Source organism: Girardinichthys multiradiatus, chromosome 10 (assembly GCF_021462225.1).
Source record: "Girardinichthys multiradiatus isolate DD_20200921_A chromosome 10, DD_fGirMul_XY1, whole genome shotgun sequence".
NCBI classification, from domain to species: domain Eukaryota; kingdom Metazoa; phylum Chordata; class Actinopteri; order Cyprinodontiformes; family Goodeidae; genus Girardinichthys; species Girardinichthys multiradiatus.
This window is the reverse complement of record NC_061803.1, coordinates 25,408,364-25,422,816: the sequence shown is the minus strand read 5'-3', so window position 1 is coordinate 25,422,816 and position 14,453 is coordinate 25,408,364.

Below are 14,453 nucleotides of genomic sequence, written 5' to 3'. Positions count from 1 at the left end.
CTGAAAAACAGGGCCAAGTGTATCATCAGAAGGTGAGCATTTAGTTGTTGGCAGCAGCAGCTTTGCCAATGCCCCCCTCCAGGAAGCTGTCACAGCTAATCCCTGAGCCAGGCTAAATGTAGCTTCTAGAAAGAGAAAAACACAGAGAGTGAACATAAAGTTAAAAGCTGAAATAACAGCAAATAATGCAAAGTGACAAAACTGTTCATCCATTACAATACAAAAATTCATCTTTTGTCTCTTTGCTTGGGACAAAAATCTGCACAAATTCTTTCCCACCAACCTGCCCATGGCAACATGAAGAGTAAAATCTGCACCTGAGTCACAACTCCTGTGAGTCTACTACCATAAAGGCTGCTCAAGGGACAAGAAATCAGTCTGGTGCAGTGATAAGCCTTGGCAGGTTGACTGTTGCCCTGCTGTTAAGCCCATCTGGCAACAACCGGCGCCAAAATCATGCCCTGTCAGCCCTGCTTATTCTGCCACCCACATGCATCCTACTGAACTCATTGGACATGTAACCTAGATGATTTTTTTGCTCTGCATTGTACCATGCTGACATGTGTTGCCATAAAATGCCTGTGCAAGAACATAGATGTTGTTGCTCCTACTCTAGGTGGAGAAAACAAGAACAAAGTTCTTATTGGCCAGGAATGTTTAGGCATTAAGACATTAAGTTCACAACTCCTGGAAAGTCCTCATAGGTCACTCCTACTGCAGCATTTGTCAATGTAGTAACCAAACCCACTTCAAATTTCTGACTAATCACACAATATTTCATAGACAGCAAAAAAGAAAAAAAAATGACCATAGTATGTGTCAAAAACAAGCTCCAGAACTCCAAAAACAGGGATCCAAGAACAGAATGATGTCATTAATTCCTGCAGCTCTAGGTGCTTATGTGTGGAGGAAGTGTTCATCTATACTTTCCTCGTTTTTCCAACATTTAAACATAAGATGACAAGCAAAAAATACAGGTTTACTTTCTGGTGGATTCAAAGGTAGTTGATCTGGTAACATCGATAGATGACCTGGCACACCTTTTAACATATTACATCTGCAGTTTGAACTAAATCCATCTGTTAACTGTCATTTAGCAATTACCATTAACTGTCTCATAACATGAAGTAAATCAGTGGTCCCCAACCCCGTTCTTCAGAGTCCATGTTCCAAAAAAGTCCCAGAGTGACAGGAGCTCTGTTCTCCTGTATGGATCATAAAATAGTTATGAATTTACATACCTTTGAGGAACTGTTGTTATCAGTATCATTTTATTATTATAATTAGCATTTTGAATTATTTTTGCAGCTTTAGGAAATATTGTTGCTTTCGTTTTAAATATAAGCAATTACATAGTGTTAATCTTATTGGTGATATTGGGGTATTTTTACTTAACATTTTCACACTGTGATATGGTAAAGGTGCACTATATTGCGTAACAATAAACAGCTTATGTATATATGATAAATCTTTCCTCTAGAAAAATACAGGATACGAACATCGTAATGGTAAACCAAAAACTTTGAAGCAACAGTTCACAAACAATTAGATAATAGTTGCTAGGTCAGTCACTTAGATACAGTTTTGGTGAACAAAGTAAAGACCCTGTGGCTGTGTTAGAGCATTGATCAAGACAAAAAAGGTTTTGTAATGCATTTTGTAATGCATTTAGTCTGGTTGTCCAAGTGGATATTCCACAAAAACAGCATCACAGTCAAACCCACTGTTTTATAGCTGTGAACAGCAGAAAAAAAACATACACAAAAAAAATGAGAGCAAAATACTCACGTATGGCTGTTAAACATTTGTCCTAACCCAGCTTTTTCTGTCAACCACCTGCATATCACAGGGAACAACGACTTATTCAAGGTACTCTTCTCACTTTAATAAGGTTGAGAATCCCTCCACATTACACATCAATAACTTTAACAGGAATATTGTGCAGCTAAGAGACAAATCACTGATAGCGGGGGAGGACAAAGAAACCCTTGAGAATGGTAAAAGAAAAACAGAACAAAGTAAAAAATAATTAGGCATAAATGAGGTTGGCACAAAGACAAATTAACTCTATGCTCAAGAGACAGTTGCACAAAACAAGCTAATTTTAATAGACATAAACCTTAAACTAAGGCGCCTGTTGGGACCCACAGCCATGGAAACAACATTAAAACTCCGGTACAAACTTTTCTGGAACTTTCAAAATAAATTGGATTTAATTGACTTCCAGCAACTGAGGAAAGGGGGGTAGCAAAGGACTTCCCATGATGCCACTGGCTGTATAAAAGCACCCCCTTTCCAATGGTCCGATCTCTTTCCACTGCTCCTCTGCGGGACCAGGATAGGGGAGGCCCAGCGCGCTAATGTCTCTTTGGTAGCAAACAGACATAAACTCTTCAACTGGATCCAAGGGTGTCATAAGATTATGCGATCATATGCACAAGATAAGTAGAAATAAATCACTGTCTGCGTATCCGGTGATTTTCATTCATGAACGGGGTAATCAAGGTACAAGCATTGCTTGACTGTTGCTAGCAGAATATCTGCAGCACACGTGTTCAGTTTTGTGTTCTTTGTTTGTTTTTAAAGTTAAGACAAACTTTATTTAAAGGGTGATTGCAAACACAGTAGATCGGCCATAACGCGCCGCCTGCGCTCATGCATCTTAACCCTTTTATTGACGGTATTTTTAAAGATGTGTGTTTGATTCTGGTGCTAAGCTATCAGCCTCCTTTGTTAGCTTCAATGGACAACAGCTAAGGACAGTGCTTGCTGCCAAATAATATTTACTCAGAAAGGTTTAGTTTTCAATCCAGTAAATAATGTGTCCCTAATGTCATTTTACTAATTTGAAAACTAAGTAAACACCATTAAGCCCATTTCTCCAGAAAGATTTGGCTCTTTTCCAAAATATTCCCTTAATAATATTTCTTTAAATATTATTTTAATAAATAAAGGCAGCTAATTGAGAATTAGTCATCCAGAAGGTTGGTTTTATTCAGCAGAACATTATTTAAAACATTATTTTATTAAAATAATATTTTATCTGATCTTGCATTGTGAATGGTTGTCTAAAGGTATGCCAATTATTGCCTAAGTTAGTTCCAAGACTAACTTAACTTAATTTCCAGATTCTTCAAGATAATCATTGGTTCTCAAACATAAACATTGCATGGTAATGTTGCATCACTCTTTTGGTCACGGTTTCAATCATCTTTAATCAACTTGTTTATATTGTACATGGTCCATTAGTCTTCGTTATTCTTTAATTCTGCTTGGTAGTTTAGTTGGATTGTTTTAGCATAGTAAAGAGTTTGTTGATTGAAATATGTTTGACTTTGAGTTGACTTATTTTTGTTAATAAATTCTTGTATTCTAAGAAGTTGTGTGAATTCATTTCATGTGTGTGCAGAGTTTATGCTGTTCAATAATGTCAGAGCTCGTCTCACACCTTTCTATTTTGTCCTAATACCATCGCCTTACTGGGCTGGTATTCACAGGACAACCCTTAACGGACCGAAATATTATTTGATAGAATATTAAAATATTAATATTAAACATTAAATAATATTCTCAGATTCATAATCATAACACGTCTAAACATAAATCAGTCATAAAGATGAGGATGCTATTGTTGCCTGAGGTGGGTTCAGTTTTAGTTTTATGTTGGTCAAAGAGACTGTCAGAAAATGACAACCATGTTTTGATGTGATGTTACAGAGATAAAACAAGGTTTAAATGAAAATTACAAAAAACAAATTCCATATTTGGAGCAGTCACAAGAACATTTACTGCAGAATCATGTTATATGTTAGATTTATCCATTTCATGTTTTTCTGAAGTCAACAGGAGGCATTGACAGCTGCTAAATTCAACACAAATGAAAACGTTCAAAGTCTCTGTATGCAGCTTTTAAAGACCATGCTATCTAACACTCTGAACATTATTCATTGCACACAATGCAGGAGTTAATAATAGAAACTGAGAAGATAAAAGCAGTTTATAAAATAAATGGAAAACACTGTGAGTCCCTGTAAAGTAGAAATGCCCCTGTTTTGTTTATGTTTAAGACAGAACTACAAAGCAAGTGGGAAAGATTTAGAAAAAAATTGGCTTCATAAGCACCTCATCTAATGTGGTGTCAATTTTAAACGTTATGAATCTACACACTTTTCAGAAACTGTTGTCTAGCCATGCATTTCATCTCTCCTAAAAAGGTCAGTGTGTTCTGTTTGTGCCATGCACAATTCTACATAATTATCTCTATTCAGTGTCTAAGCAACGAGTCAGTTATATATTGCCTCTGTGGTGGTTATTCAATTAAAGACTCACTCATTGTGCTGTTATATGCTTTCTCATTGACATGGAAAAATGAGAACTGCTAGATTCAAATGATGCTCGAGCGAAGTAAACATTGCGCTTAGATATTACTGCAGGTATTTCCACGCTCAGGACAAGATCAGTCTGTCACTTTACTCCCTATGACTCATGCAATACTTATGCAATGAGATTTACAATAAGTTTTACACAAACAAATCATCAGGACTTGGATTATAACAAGTTCTGAGTGTTTAGGTGTAGTCTACGAGAGCACCACACTAATAAAAATGCTGCACACATACTTTGGTTAGATACAGGTCATGGAGCCAGTATGCTAATTGTCCTGATGGCAGGGAAGCTGCTAAAGCTGCATTGGCCAGGGTTTCAGTGTTCTATTTTGGGCTTTAGTGAGCTGTCGCTAAGTACTGCTCATTTTCAAACCGACACACTCAGCTCACAATCAGCTCATACATCGAAAAGCCAGAGCCCCTGAACTATACTGCTTAACATTTCAAAAACTATGCGTAATTGGGCTTATACAGGGTCAAGCTGTTACAGCATCTTTGTGTGGAGCAATAGTTTCTGAATCATCCTACTTCAAATCAAGAGATGTGCATTCCATACAAAGCTTTGAACCACTTCTGAGTTATTTACGTCTATAGCTGAGTGGAAATGTGTGTAATTTCATTGCATCTCATGCACGGACAACAAAGACCTCTCTATCTGAATGCACGCGTGGGCTGCTAGATTTACCTCAACTGTGCAAAAGAACTAAATATTTATTTCTAAAAACAAAAAAACAAAAAAAGAAATCTGATCATAAAGCACACATAACAAGACAGCGAGGTTAATGTTTTTTTGTTTTCTTATGCATGTCTGGTTGGCTATGTACAGCACTATGGATACCTCATGTAATATAAATAAAGTGGACTGGATTGGATTATGATATTTTGGTCTTTAGCGGTCCATCTGTGGCCTTTTCATGACTTAGGAAACAAAAACATCATTGCATATGTGCATCTACTTAAATTGATAAAAAGTACTGCAAATCAAAACGTTTAATCTATCTTTTATTGTAAGATTTTTTTTATGCATAATAATGAACCTCTTTTGATTAAATTTTGATAATTATGGCTCGCAGCTAATACAAACCCTATATTAAATATCAATTAAAAAAAACAATGAAAAAAGTATTTTTAAAGCAGAAATGCAATGTTATTGCCAACACAATCATGAGGAAAATTGCTGACCTGACAATTATCCAGTAGGTAGTCACAGACCCCAACTGCAAGGAGGTTAAGCAACAAAACGTCATTGCTAAAGAACCTGGCAATTTCTGTATTCAAGCATGGTAATGGAAGGTTAAGTGAAAGAAAAAAGCAAGAGGGCATTACTGCAACCTTGAGAGTAAAGCAAATTTTAAGGTCAAACTTGTATTGGGATTTTACATGAAAAGTAGTGCATGAATGTTAGGTATAGGGAGAATGCACATGGTTTGCGTTTTTTGCAAATGAAAATCTGAAAAGTGTGCCACTACCACACATACACACTAGAGTCAGTACTTTGTGGAACCGACTATTGCTGCAGTTACATCAAGAAAATAAAATGTTTGCCCATTAGTTTAAGCTCAATCGGTGTTGTGCCGAAACCACAACTAAATTAAGAATGAATGCCTTCATTCCTTTTTCCACTAAATGGGCTGGATTATTACAAACGCACTTAAGAGGAGGAGAGGAAGGCTGGAGAGTCTTCACCTTTGAAGAACACATGTGAAACAAACAGACGCTACTCTGAAAACAAGGCTTTCATTATACACACTCCTTGTTGGACTAAAATATTTTCTTCACTTATTGGATGGATAAAAAAGGGTAATACAAGTCATTTGAAATGGTGACTAACTTAAACAAGAAATATTGCCATTTTGTTGTGTATTTTATCAGAAGATATATTGACAAACAGTTTCAGTGGAAGAAGGTTGTTTTATGTATAAAACATTGAAGATTACTTAATTTTATGACCTGAATATGAACTAATACATTTTTGTGTTATTGGTTTGCCCAAAGGTTTTCAACCAAAACACTCTTCTATACCATGGATATAGTTGAAGAAATAAAAAGTGGACTCCAATAATGAGAGAACAAGACATAAATTAAATCAATGAAAAGAAAGTTGTTTCGAGCGTAATTGAAAGTGAACCAGGGTTTTTTCAGGTCTGCGCAATGGTTTGAGCAGAATTTAGGACAACTTGACAGTCAGACTAGCCTTGCCACAGATTCAATTGGAATTAGTCTGGACTTTGACTGGGTCATTCTAAGGCATAAATATGCTTTGACCTTTACCATTCCTTTGTAGCTCTGGCTGTATGTAGTGTTGTGCCAGTTAACCCTTAAGAAGAACTAGTTCTAAATTCAGTTTAGCCAGGTTGAAATAAACAAATTCCTGTTTAGTTCACCAGCTAAACATTCTAATTTAACAGCTCCTGTTCGAGCTGATTCTTCTTGTTTTATCATATCATGTGAAAATTAAGTGCTAATTTTTGAATGGCATGATCAAGACAAAATTTTATAAATGTGAATAAATATTCTGTTAACATACATTAGCTGACAATCTTAAGTCATGTAAATCAAGATATATTGCTGAACTACTTTTCTGTTAGGATTGTCATATTTAGATTTCTTTTTGGTTTGGTTTGGTAAGGACAGTTCAGTAAAGAGTTCTTTAATAATGAAACTTGTGAAACTTACTGGTTGGTTTTGCAATGGGAGAACAGGTCATGGACCATGGGAGGTAAAACAGGTATGGAAGAGAATAATGGAGCAGACACATGGGAGAATCAATCAAAGAGTAATGACAAGTGAGGTTTTATACTGTGGGAAGTGTTCAGTTCAGTATGAACTTTAAATAATATTGCATGCTCACCAATGAAACATCGGATTAAATGTGGTGAATCCAGATCACTCTACTTTCCTTCCCCACCCTGGCTAGACCTTATCAAGAAACCAATCCTATTAATAACAAAAATAACTAAATTACTTTGAAGTCGGCTTCTTTCTCTTCAGTAAAGTTTGAAGATGGATTGTAGGTGTGAAGAAAAAAAAAGGGGAGAGGTGGACTATTCACAAGTCTCTGAGACTCAACACGGTCAACCTCTCCTCCATGGTTCAAACAGGAAAAAAAAAAGGACAAACCATGGCAGTCGACTGGAACAAACAAGGAGGAAACTCGTCTTCTTGGTTTTTACCTGCACCTGGATAGTGGTTGGCGGTCTTCGATCGGGATATGAATCTCCTGATCTTATATCAGACAGATTTCCAGCTTTGTCAAGCTCTTCCAGCGATGGCCAGTAGGGAGACAAGTAAACCCGCCTGCAAGCTTTTATTTTTCCAGAGATCGCCTCCAAGCACAGGATCAGCAAGATATTACGGCTGGAAATGGCGACAAGCAATGACTTGAGCTGGTATTTATCACTTCTGGTTGTGCTGTCAGAGCTGCAATGCATTCTGGGAGGTGTAGTAGGTCATTTGTTTCCTGTCCAAATGAACGATGGCCCAATATGCCCTAGCCATGGATACAAACATGGATAAAAAATGCACTCTGAACTGTACACAAGCAAAGATGCTGATAGGAAACTCTGCACCTTTAAATGTAGCATTAAGCTATGTCTAGCCCAGCCAAGGAAGGAGGAGTCACAGCTGGAACTGTGATGACCTGCAGCCACTGACACTTTCCCTGCTCCACCTCGTTTTCTATCCCGCTGCCTAGCAGCTAAAGGAGAGGCAGCGCGTAAAAACTGAATGTGCGACTTGCGAGCAAGTTGGACTAATTCTTCAAAAACTTGGATCCAGAGGTCACTGCGATCTGAAGTTAGTGAATCGGTCAATTAAGAACAACCAAAGGTTGAGTATGATCTGCTATTAGGGTACCCAGCGTTAATTCATAAAATAATATAAACATCCTGATTCCACAACAATTCGAAAGCTTGAAAGGTGTCCCTTCTTCTTCCCTTCTTTCTTTGTTTCCTTCCTTTAATCCTTCCTTCCAGTTGTTTCTCCTTCCTCAGTTTCTTCCTTGAGTTCTTCCTTAATTCCTTTTTTGTGTCCTTTCCATTTATTGCTTCCTTCCTGCCTTCCTTTCTGTTTCCATCCTTCCTTTTTTTCCTTCCTTCCTTTATTTCTTCTTTGTACCCTGCCTTTTGTCATTCTGTTCTTTGTCCAACCCTTACTTCTTTGTTTCCACTTCTTTGTGTCCTCTCAACACCTTCACGATCCTTCCTACATTCCTTCCTTGGGAAATGTGCAGGTCAAAGCATTTAAGTAGAATTAACATGAAATTGAAATAAAAGCCTCACAGGCTGAGGCTACTTCCACTTGATCTCCAGAGTGTTGCACATCAGCCAGGGGGAGCTGATGCATCAGGTGACCTCCAAATTGAAGCTTTTCAACAGACAGAGGCTGGGAAAAAGATTGACAGCAGCTTATCATTACCGATAATGATCTGATAAAACAGGGGATAGCCACAGGCTGAAGGTCACATGATGAGTCACACTCAATTTGTGAAGTCTATTATATGCAGAATAAAAAGTTTCCTTTTAATTCTTCTTCAACATTTTTGTAATAAAGCACACAACAATGTAGGCGGCATACCAGCATGAGTAAATGTCTGCTTAACAACTAGCTCACCCTTCTTTAATATCTAATAGAAAACTTTTTTTTTTTTTTGTGAAAGTCAATTTGAGGAACTTAGAAAAATAAACAGACCAACACTTTGAGTGATGGCTAATCCAATTTGTGGTCATTGTTTCTTGCCTCTTGGGCTCCTGTTAGGGTTAATTAATGATTATATATGTTTTAACTTTAATAGAAGTGAAGCTTGCTGTTCAGAGTGATTATATCTTATATGTACAAGAGCTGCAAGATAGAGACAGGATGTTCTAGAACATTCTGTCGGTGCAGCTGTTTCCAATCTTATGAGTGTGCATCCCTCCCTTTAGTGGTTGGAGCATTTTGTAACCAGGGCGTTTTTCTCTTATCTCTTATCAATAAAATGCAGAGAGAGCAGAGGCTGTCTTCAGAGTGTGGTTGGAGGATTGTAACTGAGCAGCCTCTGAGACACTCTCACCTGCAGGTTAAAATGAACTAACTTCTCTGTGTCTTTCTTTGTGCAGAATTGTAAAAGTGTTTGGTGTTTATACCTAACATAAATGGTCCTTCGAGCCGGAGACCAAGATGCTTGACGATCCCAGTGGGTGAGTGAGATTCCAGACAAATCTGTGGCCACAGTACTAATACCCTTTCCGGGACTGGTCCCTCCCTGACAGGCTGGGGTCTGACGGCTGACGGTACTCCCGAGGACACAGAGAACCAGTGAGTAGGTCTTTCATTTAAAAGGAATGAGTGATGAAATGCAAATGACCTAAAATAGTACAGTATAGAGAAACCCTGACAATTCTAGACACTATCAGGTGAACTAAAATAGACAGTTAAATTCCGCAGGAGGGTAGACTCCCTTAGTTGAAATAGACTAATTAAACTCTACACAGGACGGCGGAGTCCTCTGTTGTATTTTTGTGAAGATACTTAAAGTAAGAGTAAAACGCGTAAAAAGTGTGACTGAAAAACGAGTGGAAGAATGAATGGAATCGTAACGACCACTAGGTCCTTACTTTTCATATAAACTGGAAACAGATAGTAAATGGTGAGCCTTTGTGGATGCTTGTAGGCAAGAAAATCCCACCTGAACAGGGTTGAAGTGGATTTTACCACAACTGACTTCTTGATCACCATCCTGTTTTCAAATACACAAATCCAGTATTTAGAATACACCAGGTATTAAAAAACATACTGGATCTAAATCTAGTTCAAAATGGGAAAGGGGCAAAGTAAAGAGAAACAAAAGTTACTTGATAACCTTACATGCAAAGATTGGAAAGCGGTAGAAAAAGAAAATCAAGATGCAGTAGAACCCCTATGTTATTGGATAAAAACCTATAATTATAATGGAAAGTTGTCTACAAGTGCCCTAACAGAATTACAGAACAAAATAAAAATTAAATGCAAAAATAATGAAAAACAAATGAGAAAGGAAGGTTATGCACAGACTCAAGTCTGGGTTAAAATAGCAAAACAAAACAAAAAAGAGAAAAAGAGGAAGCAAAATGGAAAGAAGCAGGACATGAGAACATAATGTTTCACAGAAGAGAAGATAATGAATATTCTGGTCCCTACTTAGCGTTGCAACAGCAGTTAGTGCAACAACAAGGAGGAGCAGTTGGGGGACACGATGTGGTTGAACCCACTGCTCCCCACGAGGTTCCACATCCTGAACCTGAACAACCACCTAGTTATACACCACCCATGCCACCCACTACTCGGAGTGCTGGTCCAGTGGGTACGTGGTCCACAAAACTAGGGGGTATATTATCTCCACCCAGAGTAAACCCCAGTTCTGTCTCCCTAGATGTAGGAGGGGATGTACAAACTTTTCCCTTAATAGAACTCCCAAATCCACGAGCGGGTGTAGATAATCAACCAGAAGTAATTAGAGTATATCGAACTTGGACCCAGGATGACATTAAAAAAGCTGTAGAAGGTATTCCACACCCAAGAGAGGATGTGGAAGAGTGCATGAGGCAGATGGAGGATCTTAGGAGGTCCTATCATCTAAATGGAATAGAAGTCCAACAAGTCTGGATGTGTAAACTTGGTCCTGACTGGTATCATGTGAAAGGAGCTTACACTCCCACAACTGCAGCAGGTAATCACCAAGCCGCTGACAGCCAAGAATTAGAAACACAAGTCAAACCTCTCCTGGAGAGAATAAAAGGAAAATATAAAAAGAGAGCAAACTATACTGAAATAGGAAGATGTAAACAAAAACCAGACGAACCTTTTGATGAATATAGAGTAAGAATGGCAAAGGTTTTTAAAGTTCACAGTGGACTGGAACCAAGCGAGGATGAAAATGGTGCTTATCAGCAGCAACTAAAAAATGCACTCCACTCAGGCTCAACACCCGACATACATGGCTGGGTGAACCGGCATTACATAGGTATGAGTGGAGGCTCACTCACAGATTATATAAATCATGCGCTGCATGCTGAGAAAGTTATAAAAAGCAAAAAGGGTAAAAAGGACACAGTCAGAGACGCAGTATTTTACCAAGAGGAGGACAACACAGTGTACTATCAACAGTCTCAGGGCAGGGGAAGAGGCAGAGGTCGAGGTAGAGGAAGAGGTAGAGGACATTTTGGAGCACAAAATCCAAGAGCATGCTGGTCCTGCGGTAAAGAAGGACACCTTGCTAGAGATTGTAGGGAAGGTCCACCCCCATTAACCAAAAATGCGTGACTAGGATCAGAAACAAACGAGATAAAAGTTGATCAAAATTTAATACAGGAAAAAACTACCTCAGAAGATGAAGAAATATTAAACCTAGATGACCTGTTCTATGTTGAAAAAACAAGACCTGAGATAACCCTGATAGTACAAGGCACACCTATCACATTCCTTTGTGATAGTGGAGCATGCCGAACAACAATCAGAGAGCAACTACCATATGTGAGACCTAGTGGGAAATGTACCACAGTCCAGGCCGCACAAGGGAAAATTAAACAAGTAAGTGAAACAGAGCCCTTATGGATAAGAGATCCAGAAGGGAAAGCATGCCAGTTATCAGTTTTGATGCTACCAGAATGCCCAGTGAACTTATTGGGAAGAGATGGTTTAATAGCTCTCTGCCTAAGCCTGACACCAACCCCAGAGGGTTTGAGAGTCGTTAGAGGCAAACCTGAGGAAGTCTATGTAGTACAAGGGACGGGGACACCAAATTATTACTACACTTTAGACATCCCTAACAAACCGCCAACTGCAACAGGGGCATCACTAGTAGATGAAGGCCGACAATCAATGCGGAGCCCACAGGATGTTATGTCACCGGATGAATTACATGTGACAATGTGGTATACTGCAAAGCCAGATACAAAGTACATGAGTGAATTGAACAGAATAACTCCAACAAAGATAACAGTGTCATATGTGTACTCAGATGTAGAAGCAAATGCAGCAGCTGCAGTGATATTACCAGAAACCGTCAAACCACTATTCAGGCAACTTTCCGGGCCACACATATCGTTATGTAAAAGTAAAAAGGAAGAATGGAAAAACTTAGCCAAAATAGTGGACAGAGGTGAAAGAGCAAGGGACTGGGTAGTAACCGGCATGAACACATGGTATAGCCAGTCCACTGAAATGACCAAAAAGGCATTGTTCTGGACAGTAACTGTCCAGGCTGGAGTACACCTAGATCCAAAACAAAAGTGACACATCTTTTTCACAGAAAAGGAAGAGGAACTACTTAAGCAAGTTCCTGAGAGACTATGGTCACAGGGGCCTACTGATGTTGGCCTGGTAAAAGGAGCACTTCCTGTTGTGAAAAGACCAAAGACAGAATACAGACCCAGAGTAAAACAATATCCTCTAAAACCAGATGCAATGGTGGGAATAGAACCTGTTATTGAAGATTTAAAGAAGGCTGGAGTATTAATTGAGTGTGCTGAATCACCCTGTAACACACCAATATTCCCTGTAAAAAAGGCACCCCCATCTGTGGGATGGAGGATGGTTCAAGATTTACAAGCAGTAAATAATGCAGTAATACAAAGATCCCCGTGTGTAGCAGATCCACACACGTTACTAAACTCCTTGAACCCGAAAGCAAAATATTTCACGGTAGTGGACATAAGTAATGCATTCTTTTCTGTACCACTACACAAAGACAGTCAATACTGGTTTGCTTTCACATTTAAAGGGAAAAGATACACCTATACCAGATTGCCACAGGGATATTGTGAAAGCCCCACGATCTACTCCCAAGTTCTTACATCCAGCCTGGCCACCTTTGACCCTCCACAACAGAGCCAATTGCTCACGTATGTGGATGACATACTAGTTGCATCTGAAACCGAAGAAATATGCAAAAAAGACTCTATAGCACTCCTGAAACATTTGGCTAAAGAAGGTCATAAAGTCAGCAAAAATAAATTACAGTTCTGCAAGGAAAGTGTAAAATATCTGGGCCATCAACTCAGTTCAGGGGGGAGAACAATAATGGAAGAAAGGAAAACTGCAATTCTGCAAGCACCAAAACCATTGACAAAGAAACAAATGATGTCTTTTTTAGGACTCACTAATTATTGCAGAAGCTGGGTGCCAAATTATGCGGAGTTAACAGCACCCTTACAAAGCCTAATGTACAAAGAAGAACTTAAAATGTCTGATCACCTAAAATGGAGTCCTGAAGCAGAAGATGCACTTTGTAAACTAAAACAAACTATGGTAGGAAGTTGTGTGCTGGCATTACCAGATTACAACAAAGACTTTGTACAAATGGTAGACTGTAAAGGAAATTTCATGACCTCCGTGCTGACACAACTACATGGAAGTAAAAATAAACCAGTAGCCTATTACTCAACCAAAATGGATGCTGTGGCATGTGCCCTTCCGCATTGCGTTAGAGCAGTGGTGGCTGCCTCCCTAGCAGTCACGTCTAGCGCAGATGTTGTACTTTTCCATCCACTCACCTTGAAAGTACCCCATGCAGTTTCAGCACTGCTCTTGCAAACTAAAATGAGTTTTCTGTCACCTGCAAGACATCTTTCCTGTATGTCTATCCTGCTGTCACAACCACATCTCAAAATAGAACGGTGTACAGCACTAAACCCAGCAACATTAATCCCCACAGAGGAGGATGGAGAAACTCATGATTGTGAAACATTATCTGAAGAAATAGCAAAAAGCCGAAAAGACTTAAAAGATACCCCTCTGACAGATGGAGAAACATTATTTGTAGACGGGTCTTCCAAAAAAGATGAGAAAGGTAAAACAAAAACCGGATATGCTGTAGTAACTCTTGATAAAGTACTGAAAGCAGAAGCACTCCCTTCACACTACTCAGCGCAAGCTGCTGAGTTAGTAGCCTTAACTGAAGCATGCAAATTAATGACAGGAAAAAGTGCAACAATATACACTGATAGCCAGTATGCATATGCAACAACGCATACTTTTGCACAACACTGGAAAAATAGGGGTATGATTACCTCCACTGGAAAACCTGTAACACATGCAGCACTATTAACAGAG